General features: G+C 43.3%; 1 long non-coding RNA gene across 1 annotated transcript in view; it reads right to left on the reverse strand.

Annotated features, from left to right (window-relative positions):
* Positions 1 to 11,038, reverse strand: part of LOC122464050 — a 31,652-nt gene extending 20,614 nt beyond the window's left edge. Inside the window, exon 1 of the long non-coding RNA XR_006287894.1 lies at positions 10,786 to 11,038. This is a non-coding gene — a long non-coding RNA (uncharacterized LOC122464050). The remainder of the gene's footprint in view (positions 1 to 10,785) is intronic.
* Positions 11,039 to 14,025: the final 2,987 nt, after the last annotated feature.

Genomic DNA, 14,025 nt, shown 5'->3' on the forward strand with positions numbered 1-14,025 from the left:
TGACTGTTTTCCTTAGAATAGCAGCTCTGCATTAATGTAATCTTCAGTAAGTTTTTTTCTAAAATGGCTCAAATTCATATTTCTACCATTACATGTAAAGCATGGCTCCAGCACGTTTGATTTTCAGCTCTTCCTATAAAAGGGCTTTTTTTTTATTGTACAGATTGTTCCTGGGTTATGTCAACATAGAAATAGGTACTTTGTTTTTAATGTCAATTTGCCCCTAATGTTTGTAATGAAAGCTTCTACAATAGGATTTCTACAATAGAGTATGATGGAAAACTTCTTTTGAATAAGAATACAAGGAATGAAAACGAAGGCAAAACAAAAACTCAAGGCATGTGCTACAGACCAGTATGATAGAAGGAGAATGGAAATCAAAGTTTCCTGGACCTGTTAACAGATACAACTAAATTTAAGCGTCATTACAGAGGTTCATGTTACACAGAAGACGGCTTTTATGATCCAACAAGTAGACTCTAAGCAGAGCAGAAGTCATCTTGGATCTACTTCTTGCTGAACTAGGAAACAGCCACAGTGGATGTACAGGAGCCTGGGCAACCACCCAGGGCAACCATTCCCCCTGACAAAATGGGGTGTGGGGAATCTTTGGGAACATTTCCTCTCCCCAGTACTCCTCTTGCAGGTTTTACTATGGGAGGTGATAATCTGACCCCAGGAATAGAGGTGTAGCATGTGGCACTATAAACTATAAACAATGCAAGGAAATTTTAAAAGGGAAAATTTGAAGTTAAAAAAAAAAAATCAAGAAAATCCTTCCAACAGCCAGGTCTACTGGGCTATGAAATAGTCTTCTTAGCAAAGTGTTGGAAACCTAGTTGTGTAAAATAACTAGATAAAAATATATGCTGCAGGAAATATAGGAAAACTGACAGGATGATCTTAGAGGTTTCTGTCACCTCTAATTTATGATTCTCATACTTCCTTCTACTCTATTCAAATTCTTATATTGTGCCCCTCACTGTGGCATTTGAGTGCCTTCCAGTGAACATCAAGCAACATGACTAGCATTGGTCACATTTGGTTCCTTCTACCTTCTTCTCCTGTGACAAGGCACCACTTACCACTAGTGATAAGTGGTGCCTTGTCACACCACTTTGGGGGGAGGGATAGCTCAGTGGTTTGAGCATTGGCCTGCTAAACCCAGGGTTGTGAGTTCAATCCTTGAGGGGGCCATTTAGGGATCTGGGGCAAAAATTGGGGATTGGTCCTGCTTTGAGCAGGGGGTTGGACTAGATGACCTCCTGAGGTCCCTTCCAACCCTGATATTCTATGATTCTATGATGCCTAGTGGATAGGTCACTGGACTCTAGCCCTCCCCATCTACAGCATTCACTTCAGCAGTGCGGCAGTCCCTCTCCTAGCAGACAGAACCTGGGCCCTCCATCCAGGTCACCAATTGAGTCCAACCACTTCTGGGATAACAGTCCAAAAATATATTAAGTCCCCACAAAAGAAAGTCTTCAGCCCACCTCTGCACTCTTGCCTCAGGGTTTACAATATCTCTATCCCTCTTATTTCCAGGGGGAAGTGTTGTGCCCTTTTCACAGCGCTTGGGTGCCCTCCCTCTCCACTGGGCTCCAACCAAAGGCTCTCCAAGAGGCAGCGATATCAAGCACCCAGGAGTGCTTCAGAACTTCCTCCCTGGCCCATTTCCTACCACTTACCCTCCCAGTCCGCTTGCTCTCCCGCACCCTCGCTCACATGCTCATTTTCACTGCAAGGCCCAAACAGGCATATATATTGTTTTGACAGATGTATTATGCTAAGTTCAGATTTTATTTGTTACAGGACGCAAGAGTTGGCAGCCAAATAGTCAAAACAGGTAATTTTTTTTTTAAATGAAATTTCACAAAGGTTTTCATGATTCTTTCCCTCCCCTCCTCCCATTTTTCGTAACCAGCTCCATATTTTTTGTTCACTTAAGTTATTGTAATGTTATGTGTGGAATTAGGACCACACGTTATCACAGCTGTAATGGGTCAATTAAGGCCCACTCCTGAAGCCCAAATACAAATCCACAGAAATGCACACCTGTCCAGATACCTATATAATTAAATCTGTAGAATCCACACCTACATGCAGATACACACATGTATTCATGTGTACACCTAGCATGCAATAGATTCATAGATACTAAGGTCAGAAGGGATCGTTATGATCATCTAGTCCAACCTCCCGCACAACGCAGGCCACAGAATCTCACCCACCCACTCCTGCAAAAAACCTCTCACCTATGTCCGAGCTACTGAAGTCCTCAAATCGTGGTTTAAAGACTTCAAGGAGCAGAGAATCCTCCAGCAAATGACCCATGCCCCATGCTAGAGAGGAAGCCGAAAACCCTCCAGGGCCTCTTCCAATCTGGCCTGGAGGAAAATTCCTTCCCAACCCCAAATATGGCGATCAGCTAAACCCTGAGCATATGGGCAAGATTCACCAGCCAGATACCCAGGAAAGAATTTTCTGTAGTAACTCAGATCCCACCCCATCTAACATCCCATCACAGGCCATTGGGCCTATTTACCATGAATATTTAAAGATCAATTAATTACCAAAATCATGTTATCCCATCATACCATCTCCTCCATAAACTTATCGAGTTTAATCTTAAAGCCAGATAGATCTTTTGCCCCCACTGCTTCCCTTGGAAGGCTATTCCAAAACTTCACTCCTCTGATGGTTAGAAACCTTCGTCTAATTTCAAGTCTAAACTTCCCAATGACCAGTTTATATCCATTTGTTCTTGTGTCCACATTGGTACTGAGCTTAAATAATTCCTCTCCCTCTCTAGTATTTATCCCTCTGATATATTTATAGAGAGCAATCATATCTCCCCTCAACCTTCTTTTAGTTAGGCTAAACAAGCCAAGCTCCTTGAGTCTCCTTTCATAAGACAAGTTTTCCATTCCTCGGATCATCCTAGTAGCCCTTCTTTGTACCTGTTCCAGTTTGAATTCATCCTTCTTAAACATGGGAGACCAGAACTGCACATAGTATTCCAGGTGAGGTCTCACCAGAGCCTTGTATAATGGTACTAAAACCTCATTATCTCTACTGGAAATACCTCGCCTGATTCATCCCAAGACTGCATTAGCTTTTTTCATGGCCATATCACATTGGCGGCTAATAGTCATCCTATGATCAACCAATACTCCAAGGTCCTTCTCCTCCTCCATTACTTCTAACTGATGCGTCCCCAGCTTATAACTAAAATTCTTGTTATTAATCCCTAAATGCATGACCTTACACTTCTCACCATTAAATTTCATCCTATTACTATTACTCCAGTTTACAAGGTCATCCAGATCCTCCTGTATGATATCCCAGTCCTCCTCTAAATTGGCAATACCTCCCAGCTTTGTGTCATCCGCAAACTTTATTACCACACTCCCACTTTTTGTGCCGAGGTCAGTAATAAAAAGATTAAATAAGATTGGTCCCAAAACCGATCCCTGAGGAACTCCACTGGTAACCTCCCTCCAGCCTGACAGTTCACCTTTCAGTAGGACCCATTGTAGTCTCCGTTAACCAATTCCTTATCCACCTTTCAATTTTCATATTGATCCCCATCTTTTCCAATTTAACTAATAATTCCCTATGTGGCATGGTATGAAACGCCTTACTGGAATCTAGGTAAATTAGATCCACTGCGTTTCCTTTGTCTAAAAAAATCTGTTACTTTCTCAAAGAAGGAGATCAGGTTGGTTTGGCACGATCTACCTTTTGTAAAACCATGTTGTATTTTGTCCCATTTACCATTGACTTCAATGTCCTTAACTACTTTCTCCTTCAAAATTTTTTCCAAGACCTTGCATACTACAGATGTCAAACTAACAGGCCTGTAGTTACCCGGATCACTTCTTTTTTCCCTTTCTTAAAAATAGGAACTATGTTAGCAATTCTCCAATCATACGGTACAACCCCTGAGTTTACAGATTCATTAAAAATTCTTGCTAATGGGCTTGCAATTTCGTGTGCCAATTCCTTTAATATTCTTGGATGAATATTATCTGGGCCCCCCGATTTAGTCCCATTAAGCTGTTTGAGTTTTGCTTCTACCTCAGATATGGTAATATCTACCTCCATATCCTCATTCCCATTTGTTATGCTACCATTATCCCTAAGATCCTCTTTAGCCTTATTAAAGACTGAGGCAAAGTATTTGTTTAGATATTGGGCCAGGCCTAGATTATCCTTGACCTCCACTCCATCCTCAGTGTTTAGTGGTCCCACTACTTCTTTCTTTGTTTTCTTCTTATTTATATGGCTATAGAACCTTTTACTATTGGTTTTAATTCACATTGCAAGGTCCAGCTCTACTTGACTTTTAGCCTGTCTCACTTTATCCCTACATGTTCTGACCTCAATAAGGTAGCTTTCCTTGCTGATCCCTCCCATCTTCCACTCCCTGTATGCTTTCTGCTTTTTCTTAATCACCTCTCTGAGATGCTTGCTCCTCCAGCTTGGTCTACAACTCCTGCCTATGAATTTTTTCCCCTTTCTTGGGATGCAGGCTTCCGATAGCTTCTGCAGCTTTGATTTAAAGTAAACACATATAAATTCCAAATTATTCATTATTACAATTGTTGTTTAATGCCTAGAGACCCCAGCTAAATTCAGGGCTCCAGGGTGGTAGGTGCTGGACATACACATAAAAAGAGAGAGTCTGCAACAAAGAGTTTATTATGTAGCTAGACAAGGGTGGGGATACAATGTCTCTTCTGCAATTACTCATCAACAACATTCACTTTTTAAGAACATTTCTTTTAGAGTTCCCTTCTCTTTTAAAAACTTGTTATGAAATGAATATACACATTTTATGTCACCAATTTTTTGTGCACAAGCCAGCAAAAGGAATAAAAGCGAAAGAGTTAGGATGCAAATTTTATTCACATAGGTACACACACATGCGGCAATACACGCACCTCCCTACACAAAGACACACAGTGTCTTACACACATACAATGCATGCATGCACACACTTACAGAGACACTTTTTCATATACTTTTCCAGGGGCTGCCTAAATCACCCAGCCGGGAAGGGAGGAGGGGTGGACTGGAGGGGGAAAAATAGGGGTGGGGATGGAGGAGAGAGGCCGGAGAGGGAAAGAGGCCAAGGATGAGAGCAGGGTGGGGGTGAGAGGGGTCAGTGAAGGAGAGAGGAAGGGGTGGGGCGTATGTGGGGTGGATGGGGATGCAGGGGGGAGGCAGAAGGCTACAGGTGCATGAGGATGTGGAGGGCACAAGGGTGTATAGGGACATAATGGGAGTGCAGCAGTGTATGGAGGTGAATGGGATGCAGGGCTGTGGGGGTGAGGGACATGGGGGTGGTGGCGGCTCTGGGAGGTGGAGAGGTTGGGTGGGAGAGTGCTGTAAGGGGTACAGGGCTGGGATGGGTAGGTGTGGGGGCGGGATAGGATGGGGGAGGGATGCAGCATGGAGGATGGAGGTGTGGGGAGGGAGGGTTGAGATGAGGAGGGATGCAATGATGGGGGATGGGTGTGCAGCCCCATTCCCAGCACTCGGCAATGGGGATACACATACCTTCAACTCCTGGGTGTCGGCGGTGGGACAACAGACCACAGTTTGCTGCAGGCCACGCACCACAGCTCAAGCCCAGCTACGTGAGGAGAATAGGGCCAGGCAACAGCAGGAGAGGCGTGAACCACGCAACCCCTCAACAGCTGCCTGCGGCGCTAGTTCCTCCCCTACCCTGACCCAGCCAATGGGAGCTGCGCCTGAGGGGGGAGCAGCACTCAAACGGCACCCCGGCAGCCCCTAAGGCTAGGAGCTGGATATGCCGGCTGCTTTCCGACCCAGGAAACACACGTTTCCATGGCACGGCGGCTGCCAGGGAGCCTGCCAGCCCCACTGCAGCGCCACATGAACCGGACATTCAACAGCCCGGTCAGCAGTGTCTTTTGGATCGGGTGTTCCAGTCCAAAACCAGACACCTAGTCACCCTATCTCGGGCCTGGGCTTGCTACAACTTGCATACTTCACCCCTGCAGCCAGGTCTCCTGCTGTACCTTTACTCAGGAGTTTTCAGGAAAGAATGGCAAGACAGACCTGTCTGCCCACCTTCTGAGCTGTCTGGCTCCCTTTTAAACCCTTCCTCCACCAGGTAGAGCAGACTCTGCAGGTGCAGAAGGGCAGGGCCATGAACTGTCCCCACGTGGGGTTTATACACCCCATCCCACTCCCCAACGTGAAGATGTCTTCTAATCCAAACCCTTAGCATCTAAAACTAGTGAATTGTGTATTTTTTTAAAAAAACAAGTGTGTAAATATAACAAAGTTTACAATAAACTGATTTTCTTTGTTATACGTAAATCTACTTAATACATTAATATCTGATTGGAAAAAAGTGGGGAGATACAAGAATAAGAAAGGATATGGAGAAGAGATCCCTAAATTGACACGGTTTATTGGCACATGCTGCTTCAACATATTCTTGCTTAGAATAAGGATTCTCTTGCTTTGTAAGGACCCAATTCTGCCAGGTCTCCACACTCTCCCCCCCACTGAAGTCAGCAGCAAAGTTTACAAGATAGGAACCCAAGTGAGGAACCAATTCCAGTTTTCTGCAATGGATACAAATGTGTTATATCATCTTTATATATACATACCCTGTAGACATTTGAATGTTAGGGCGGAAAAGAATATCTTCGGCATTGGACAGAAAATGTGGGGCCATCAATATGACTGAACTCAAAGAAATCCATTTACCTGTTCATGTGGAATCTTTTTAGTGTTTGAAAAATGTGCTAGTATTCACGCTATGTATTATTCATATACAAGTCCTGGTGGAATTTATATACTTTATGAAAAATGGTCTCATTCAGGTTTTCATTTGCTGCCCAGACAGGACTGATAATGCCCACCAGAGCTATATGAAAGTGCCTTAAAGAACAGATTCAGAAGTCACCCTGGAAATTTCCTGTTTTATGTTTGATAACTAAATAACCTCAGCATGCAATTTATTGTCCTTAGACTTAGCATAGGCATTATATAGGTGCTAGGACAACCATTGCATACTCTGAAGAGTGACTCTTAAAAGGATATTGTGGGGTTCCAGAATTATTGCCTTAGTGATTCCAGATCACCTTTTTAAACTTCCAAGTACAAGGATTCCCCCTCCGCACGCACACACACACCCCTCAGTAATTACCCTGCAAACTAAACCTGGCATTTGAAAGACACACTGTGTTCTTCAGGCTTTGACATCAGTAATAGAAATTCTGCCACTGGAACTTAGTTCATATTTCTGCACGAGCCAGAAGACAATACAAATATTTTCCACTGCATGCATCCGATGAAGTAAGCTGTAGCTCACGAAAGCTTATGCTCAAATAAATTTGTTAATCTCTAAGGTGTCACAAGTACTCCTTTTCTTAATACAGATAGAGAATTCATGGCTTTATCAGGACTGCAGCCTTAATTGGAATGAGGAATTATAAGAATTAATTTATGTTACTTAAAATAAGCAGACATGATTTGGGAAAAAACCACAGCAAATCAAATCCAGTAAGAAAATGCCATTTCTGACTGACAGGGTTTCCAAGGGCAAAACCTTCTTAGGCCAGGAACATGTTGCTTCTCTTTCATGACCATATATACAAAGGCAAGGAGTCTTCCCACAAAGGTTAACTAGACGCAGATAATCACCGGCAATCTTCCTTATGTGCAATTCAGAAGGGTGAGTTAATTACTAAGCCAACTTCGCATATATAGACCTACGTTTGCAGCTAACACATATTCACTATTACATTAAGGTCTTATGTTTAATTGATAGTAGATTGTTAAAGTATTTTTACTACATGCTTCTTTACAAGCTTGTCTTTCAGGGACTGCCGTTCTAGCATGCAGAACAACAAGAATAATACATTTATTCTGCTCCAAATCCTAGTGCCACTGAAGCCAGTGAAAAAACCTGTCTTTGACTTAAATGGTAAAGGAACGGGCCCTGAATGCAACTGATCATTTATTATACTACTGCAATGCTACTTACAGTATGATCTTGCTATTTTGCACAATGACAAATATCTAATGGGCTTTACTGAGTTTTGTGAATTAGTGAATACACATGATTATGGTTGTTTTTTACTGTATCACAGAAAGAATTTCTGTGTTGTACAGCCATGCTTCATAAATTTTCAACAAGCAAAACTTAAGCGTGCAACTCACCAGCTGGCACATTCCCTGGTAGCTAGGCATGGCAGTCAGGCTCTCTTCCTTTAGCTCTCCCTGCCGATAGGGTCTGCTGCTTCTTGCAACTCAGCCCTCTGGCTAAGTCAGGGTCCTCCCCCTTTCCAGGGTACTAAGAGATCAGCATGTTATAGTCCATCAATTTCACATTGGACCTTCAGTCTGACTCCAGGCTCATTAGTCCTGACTCCTTGACAAGGGGTTCCATACCACCTTCCTCTGTGGGCTGGTAGGGAAACCCATGCCTTCCCTCTCCACTCGGTTCCGATCCAGGGACCCCTGACTAGGCAGTCAAGACCTGACTACACAGACCCCTTGCTACCTCGCCCTGTCTTGGGCTTTTGCCTCAGCCTCTTCCTGGGCTCCCAGTGTACAACCACCACTCCCCTTAACCCTCTTCCACAGGCTCCCTGCAGAGAGTCTGAGCACTTTCTGCTATCCAGCTGGTTCTGCTGGAAGGGAGCTCTCTTTACCCTCCCCTCACAGGCCAGTCTCTGTCTCAGCCGGAGAGGCCCCTCCACCAGTGAGCAGAATTTTGGATGGGCTCATTCCCAACAGCCTTGGGCTCCCTCTCACAGACTTACCTTCCTTCAGGGAGGCTCTGTCTGCCAGCAATCCAGCTCAGCTCCCCGACTCCAGCCAGGCTTCTCTTGTTGAGAGAGTGCTAGAGATCTGCTCTCCTCCCTGGTCACCCCCCACCTGAGCTGGGTTCAGCCCCTTTTAAGTTCTCCCTCTAGGACTGATACCTCCTCCAGGTGTAGTAGGGTGAGACAGAGCCAAAAGGCTCTCTTTGGGCCCAGTGTGAGGCACGTACCCCACAATGGACAAACCACTGCCCCAACTGGTACAATTGTAACCAATAAAAGTAATTTTTGCACAATCAGAATAATGGCAAAATCTGTACAAAATCTTATGATTTGTTATACTGTTGAGATTCCTCACTGTCTGTCACAGAATCTGCAATCCACTAATAAGCTGTTCTAAGTGCTAATATTTAAAAGGCATGAAGAGAGCCTTTTAGTGAGCCCACAGTACTCTATAATACTTCAGGGTTTTTTGACAAGTGCAATTTATTTTAATGAATGCATGCTTTATACTATACTAGCACGTGTAAAGTAGTACATATTGTAAAAGTAATGTAATCTTAGTCCTACCTATACCACTCCGCTATTAAATCTATGCTTAGTAATAGGGTAAAACCTTCAAGTTTGAGTAAATTAACAAATTTGCAAATTACAGAAACAAGAGTTAGTAAGGTTCTACTACTACAATTATTGTTGCTAGCGATATTTTCTTTTACCTTTGATTATGGTTAATGGGTAACCTCCCGTCTCAAAGCACTTGAAAATGGGCAAAACCCCTTTGAAGGACATTATTTGCTATTTCAGATCCCAAATTTCTAGGTCTTCCTGAGGCCTACGAATGCAGCACTGCTCTTTCATTGACTGCAAGAGTAACTACTCTCAAAGACTGATGACATTACATGCATGGCAATCATTATTAGTGTTTGTTGTCTGGCAACAAGACTCTCTCTCTCTCTCCCCTTCTTTCCAGGGCACGGAAAGTGGCCAAAAGCTACTTGTGAAAATGGACAAAGCATAGGTACTGGAACTAGGGGGGCTGTCGCACCCCCTGGCTTGAACTGATTTCCATTATATACAGGATTTACAATTTGGTTCAATGGTTCTCAGCACCTCCATTATACAAATTGTTCCTACCCCCTTGGGACAAAGGGGCAGCTTGGTCCATTAGTTAGACCATGGAGCTGGGAGATAGAGATGGAATTATAACCCACATCTCATGCCATTGATTTACTATGGGTCCTTGGGCAAGTCACTTAACTGTGTCCTCCTGATAAAAAGGGGATAGTTATGCCTACGGAATCTCCCTTTGCAAAGCACTTCAAAACCTATGGATGAAAAACGCTACTAATGCTCATTGCCTTGGGTAAACTCAAAAATCCTAACACTAGGTCTCATTCTTAGGCTACTTTCCACACAGCATTAATGAGTCACTGCACAGGGATGGATGAACTGGTTTTCAAGAAATATAGGGACCATGCTGAATCTTCATTCATTTCCCACTCTGAACTTACTATTTACAGGAGAGGATTGGTAAGCCCTCACCACCTCCTCGTAGCATCAGACTAAGTCAGTACAAAAAGTCTTTGAGGGAATGATTGACCAATTCACTTTTCCTCCCTCTCCAGACAGATCCTCCAGTAGCAAGTGACCAGGGTAAGCCCTTTCCTGCAGCTCTGTTCACTCAGGACCTTCCTAGTATTTGCAATAAGGTCCAAAGTGCTTTTGAAACTCTAAGCACTCCTGGCATTTTTATAGCATGGGCACTCCAGAGTATAAGTAAATATAAGGCAGTGTACAAGCTACCCTTAATACCCCCTTGCGTCAAAGTTTGATACTGCAAGTGGTCCTTATATCCCAGCTAGCCATCTGCCTCTGACCAGGTTTTCCATGGCTCAACCCTCTGGCCAAGTCACATCAGTTCAGTCCCCTTCCAGGGTAACAAAAGGGCCAACTGAAAGTCCAAATCACATACCCAAACTAGCAGCCCCTCTCTGGCACCACTAAATTCATCTGCTTCTCAGCCCCTTCTCCTGGTCCCTGCAGAGCTTTGCTGTCTTGCCTCTTCTTCAGCAGAATTCCCCTAGTGCTGCCATTCTCTATAGAGTCCAGCAGCCTCCCTTAGGGATCTCCCTGATTGTTGGATGCCCTCTCTCAGGATTTCCCTCCCCTACTCTGCTGCCTTGGGGGGGAGGGGTCTCCTTCTCCTGTTACAGGCCCTAACTCAAGGGTCTCCTACAGCAGCCTACCCTGCTTCCAGCAAGTGCCTTAACTTAACTTCCTCAGCCTACTCCCAGAGGGAAACTCCCCTAATTCTCTCTCCTAGCTTTCACTGCTTCATGACCATAGGTGGGGTGAATCTTTCTAATTAATCCCCAGGATACCCATCTGGGGTCACTAATTAGCCCATATGTTACCAGCTCATTAGTGAGGCTGAGAGATAGTTGTTATATCACAAGTAAGACTGAGCCCAGCTTGCCTCAGAGAGCCAGTCTACCTATTACAGGATGTTCTAATAATCAGGAAAGGGTGGTGGGTGCTGTAATAAAATAGGTTAGATGGCCTAGTGCAGGTATTTTTCATCTTTATTATTCTTTGACAAATGTGGTTTCGGGTTCCACTACTCATCTACTGCTCTCATGGTACTGGAAGTGGGTCATCTGGCCACTCCATACCCAAGTAGACCAGCCAAGAGAGGAGCGGGAGGAGGAGACTGGGTGGACTTCCCCCCAGATACCGTTCAAGAGGATGTGGCGTGGGAGATTTTCATGTAATGAAGAAATTACCGTTAGGAACACAGGGCACTTCAGAGTGAGTGAGTGGGGAGAGGATAGGCTGAAGTGTCAGTGTTTCTGATCTTATTTTGGATCCTGTGCTGTAACAGGGCAGCATCCAGGAAAAAAGTGTGTCAACACAGCTCTAGGGGCAGGAAGGATCAGTCTGACCAGCTCTTTTGTCTCATCCCTAGCCCACAGAGCCTGCCCCTCTGAGAAATGACGTGCAGGGCTGCATTCTTGCCTGTAGATCCTGTCTGTATGCACATGGACTGGCTTCACCCAGTGCCACAATGCAGCTGCCCCATGTGTGGGGCAACTCTTTAAAGAAGGATCCCTCACCCAGCTCTGGTCCACGTACTTGTAGAGAATATTCATACACTACAAACATCTGCATTAAGGTTATAAATTGAAGCATGCAAGTTAGGAGACTTACAACCTTAACTTGGCTATATATCCAGAAACCATGGAGTCAGTTACACTGGTGCACAGCTAGTCAAATCAGTTATTCCAAATTTATATTACATAACAGAGCTCAGAATCTAATTTCTAGTCTTTAATGCTATTTGTCTAAAGCACAATGCATATCTATGAAGCTGTATTAATCATCATTATAGTAAACATTCACTACAATAAATCATGTAAATCCTTTAAAGTGATGCTTTCAACTTTAATTTTACATGTTATGTTTATGTCACTAGAATAATATTTTTGCTATAAACATAATTTATTATTGTTTAGCTGGCAGGTCAATGGATTTGAAGAACACCTATGCTCATCTATTCCTGGCATTTCAATTAAGATCTTACATCACGTTTCTTCCAGTATCCATTAAAGATCATCATGAGTGATTTTTTTTTTTTTTTTTGGCTAGAACCACCTGAATGACTTCAATCAACTTTAGAGTGAAAGTCTAATGCTGTTTGCCCTAAAGCCCTGCATATGCACTTGAGATGTGGTGAATAGATTACACATAGATTTTATTGAACATTACAATGGCAAACATAGGAGAGGAAGCCGAAAGGCAAATAAATCATGAGGTCAGTGTACAACTGCTTCATTGACTTGAGAGGCTCCTATGTAAAGGGGTCTAGAAAGAAGCAACTAACCTTGAGATTTCATGGCTAGAGATCATATTAAAGGAACCTATCCCACCTCTCTTATGCCTTCACCAGATTTGTTTTGAATATATTGTCACTGATCCAACCTCCCTTAGAAAGGAATATCAGACTGCCAGATAACCACGGACTTGTCCTCTGGCTTGCACCAGTCTGAATGATTGTCCGTAATGGACTGACCAGTTGATCCTGGCTACATGGGACTACTTCCCACAGAAGAAGTTCATCAGTGCTGTCCCAGTGGAGTGCTGCTATTCTTGGCTCCTGTCCTGCAGGCAGCTGAACCCACCCATTACTCCAGTTGACATCACTGGGTCTAGAAAGTACTCAGGGTCCAGCATGAGCTTCAGTCCCATTGAAATCAATGGATCTTAAGCAGGTGCTTAAAGTAAAACATTCTTAAATGCTTTGCAGGATTGGGCGGCTGCTGATTGCAATTGTACAGAATAGTGTTGTTCTCTGATGATGTTCCAGTTCATTTGGTCAGAATAGTGGCAGAGATGGGAGGGATTTCTTTTGATCACTTCCACTGGTATATGGCTGTCTTCTTTTCTTACCAAGGGGTGATCACGTGGGCGAGTCAGCAACAGTTTGCTAAAGAAACATTAAATTGTGCCAAGTAGAATTCCTATTAATGCTGCATTAAAAAAACCCACTATGATAAATGTTGCTGCAACAAAGTAATAAGGACTTGCAATTTATTGCTGATAACTCTTTAGGTGCTTGATCACGATGAATTATTTTGTATTCACTACCATTGCACTAATCATTATTAATTTATTTGATACCCATGTGGCTGTCATATACAATCTCATGAGACTTCCATTATAACAGCATTAATTAAACATATCATTAAGAAGAGTATCCTAGCCTTATGAAATCATTTAGTATTCATAACAATATTGACTATAATGAATTCATTTGATATTAATGTGAACGTCCTATGTACTTCTACAGAAATTCCATTGTAATTTAGTAATGATGTGCCACTATAATAAATGGTTAGCAGCAGAGTGGACACGTTGTAAATCTCTGTATTCACTATATTTTGACACAATACATTACACATTGTTAGAAACAGGAGCATTTGGCATTTTTAGAACTGAACTGGAAAATACCTGCTGCCAAGCAGTGCCCAAAGGAATCATAGGGATGTTACCACACTCACATGCTATTCTAGGAAGAACTGCTTCCGGGAGTGGGCGTGGGAAATGTTAGCATGGAATACTACGTACAATTGACCAGATGAATCAACTGGGTCAAATGGCATAGGCATTTTATGCTTGTGAAAGATTTAATATAGTGTTTCTTGGTTACTATAGC

This window comes from Chelonia mydas, chromosome 1, assembly GCF_015237465.2.
Source record: "Chelonia mydas isolate rCheMyd1 chromosome 1, rCheMyd1.pri.v2, whole genome shotgun sequence".
NCBI classification, from domain to species: Eukaryota; Metazoa; Chordata; order Testudines; family Cheloniidae; genus Chelonia; species Chelonia mydas.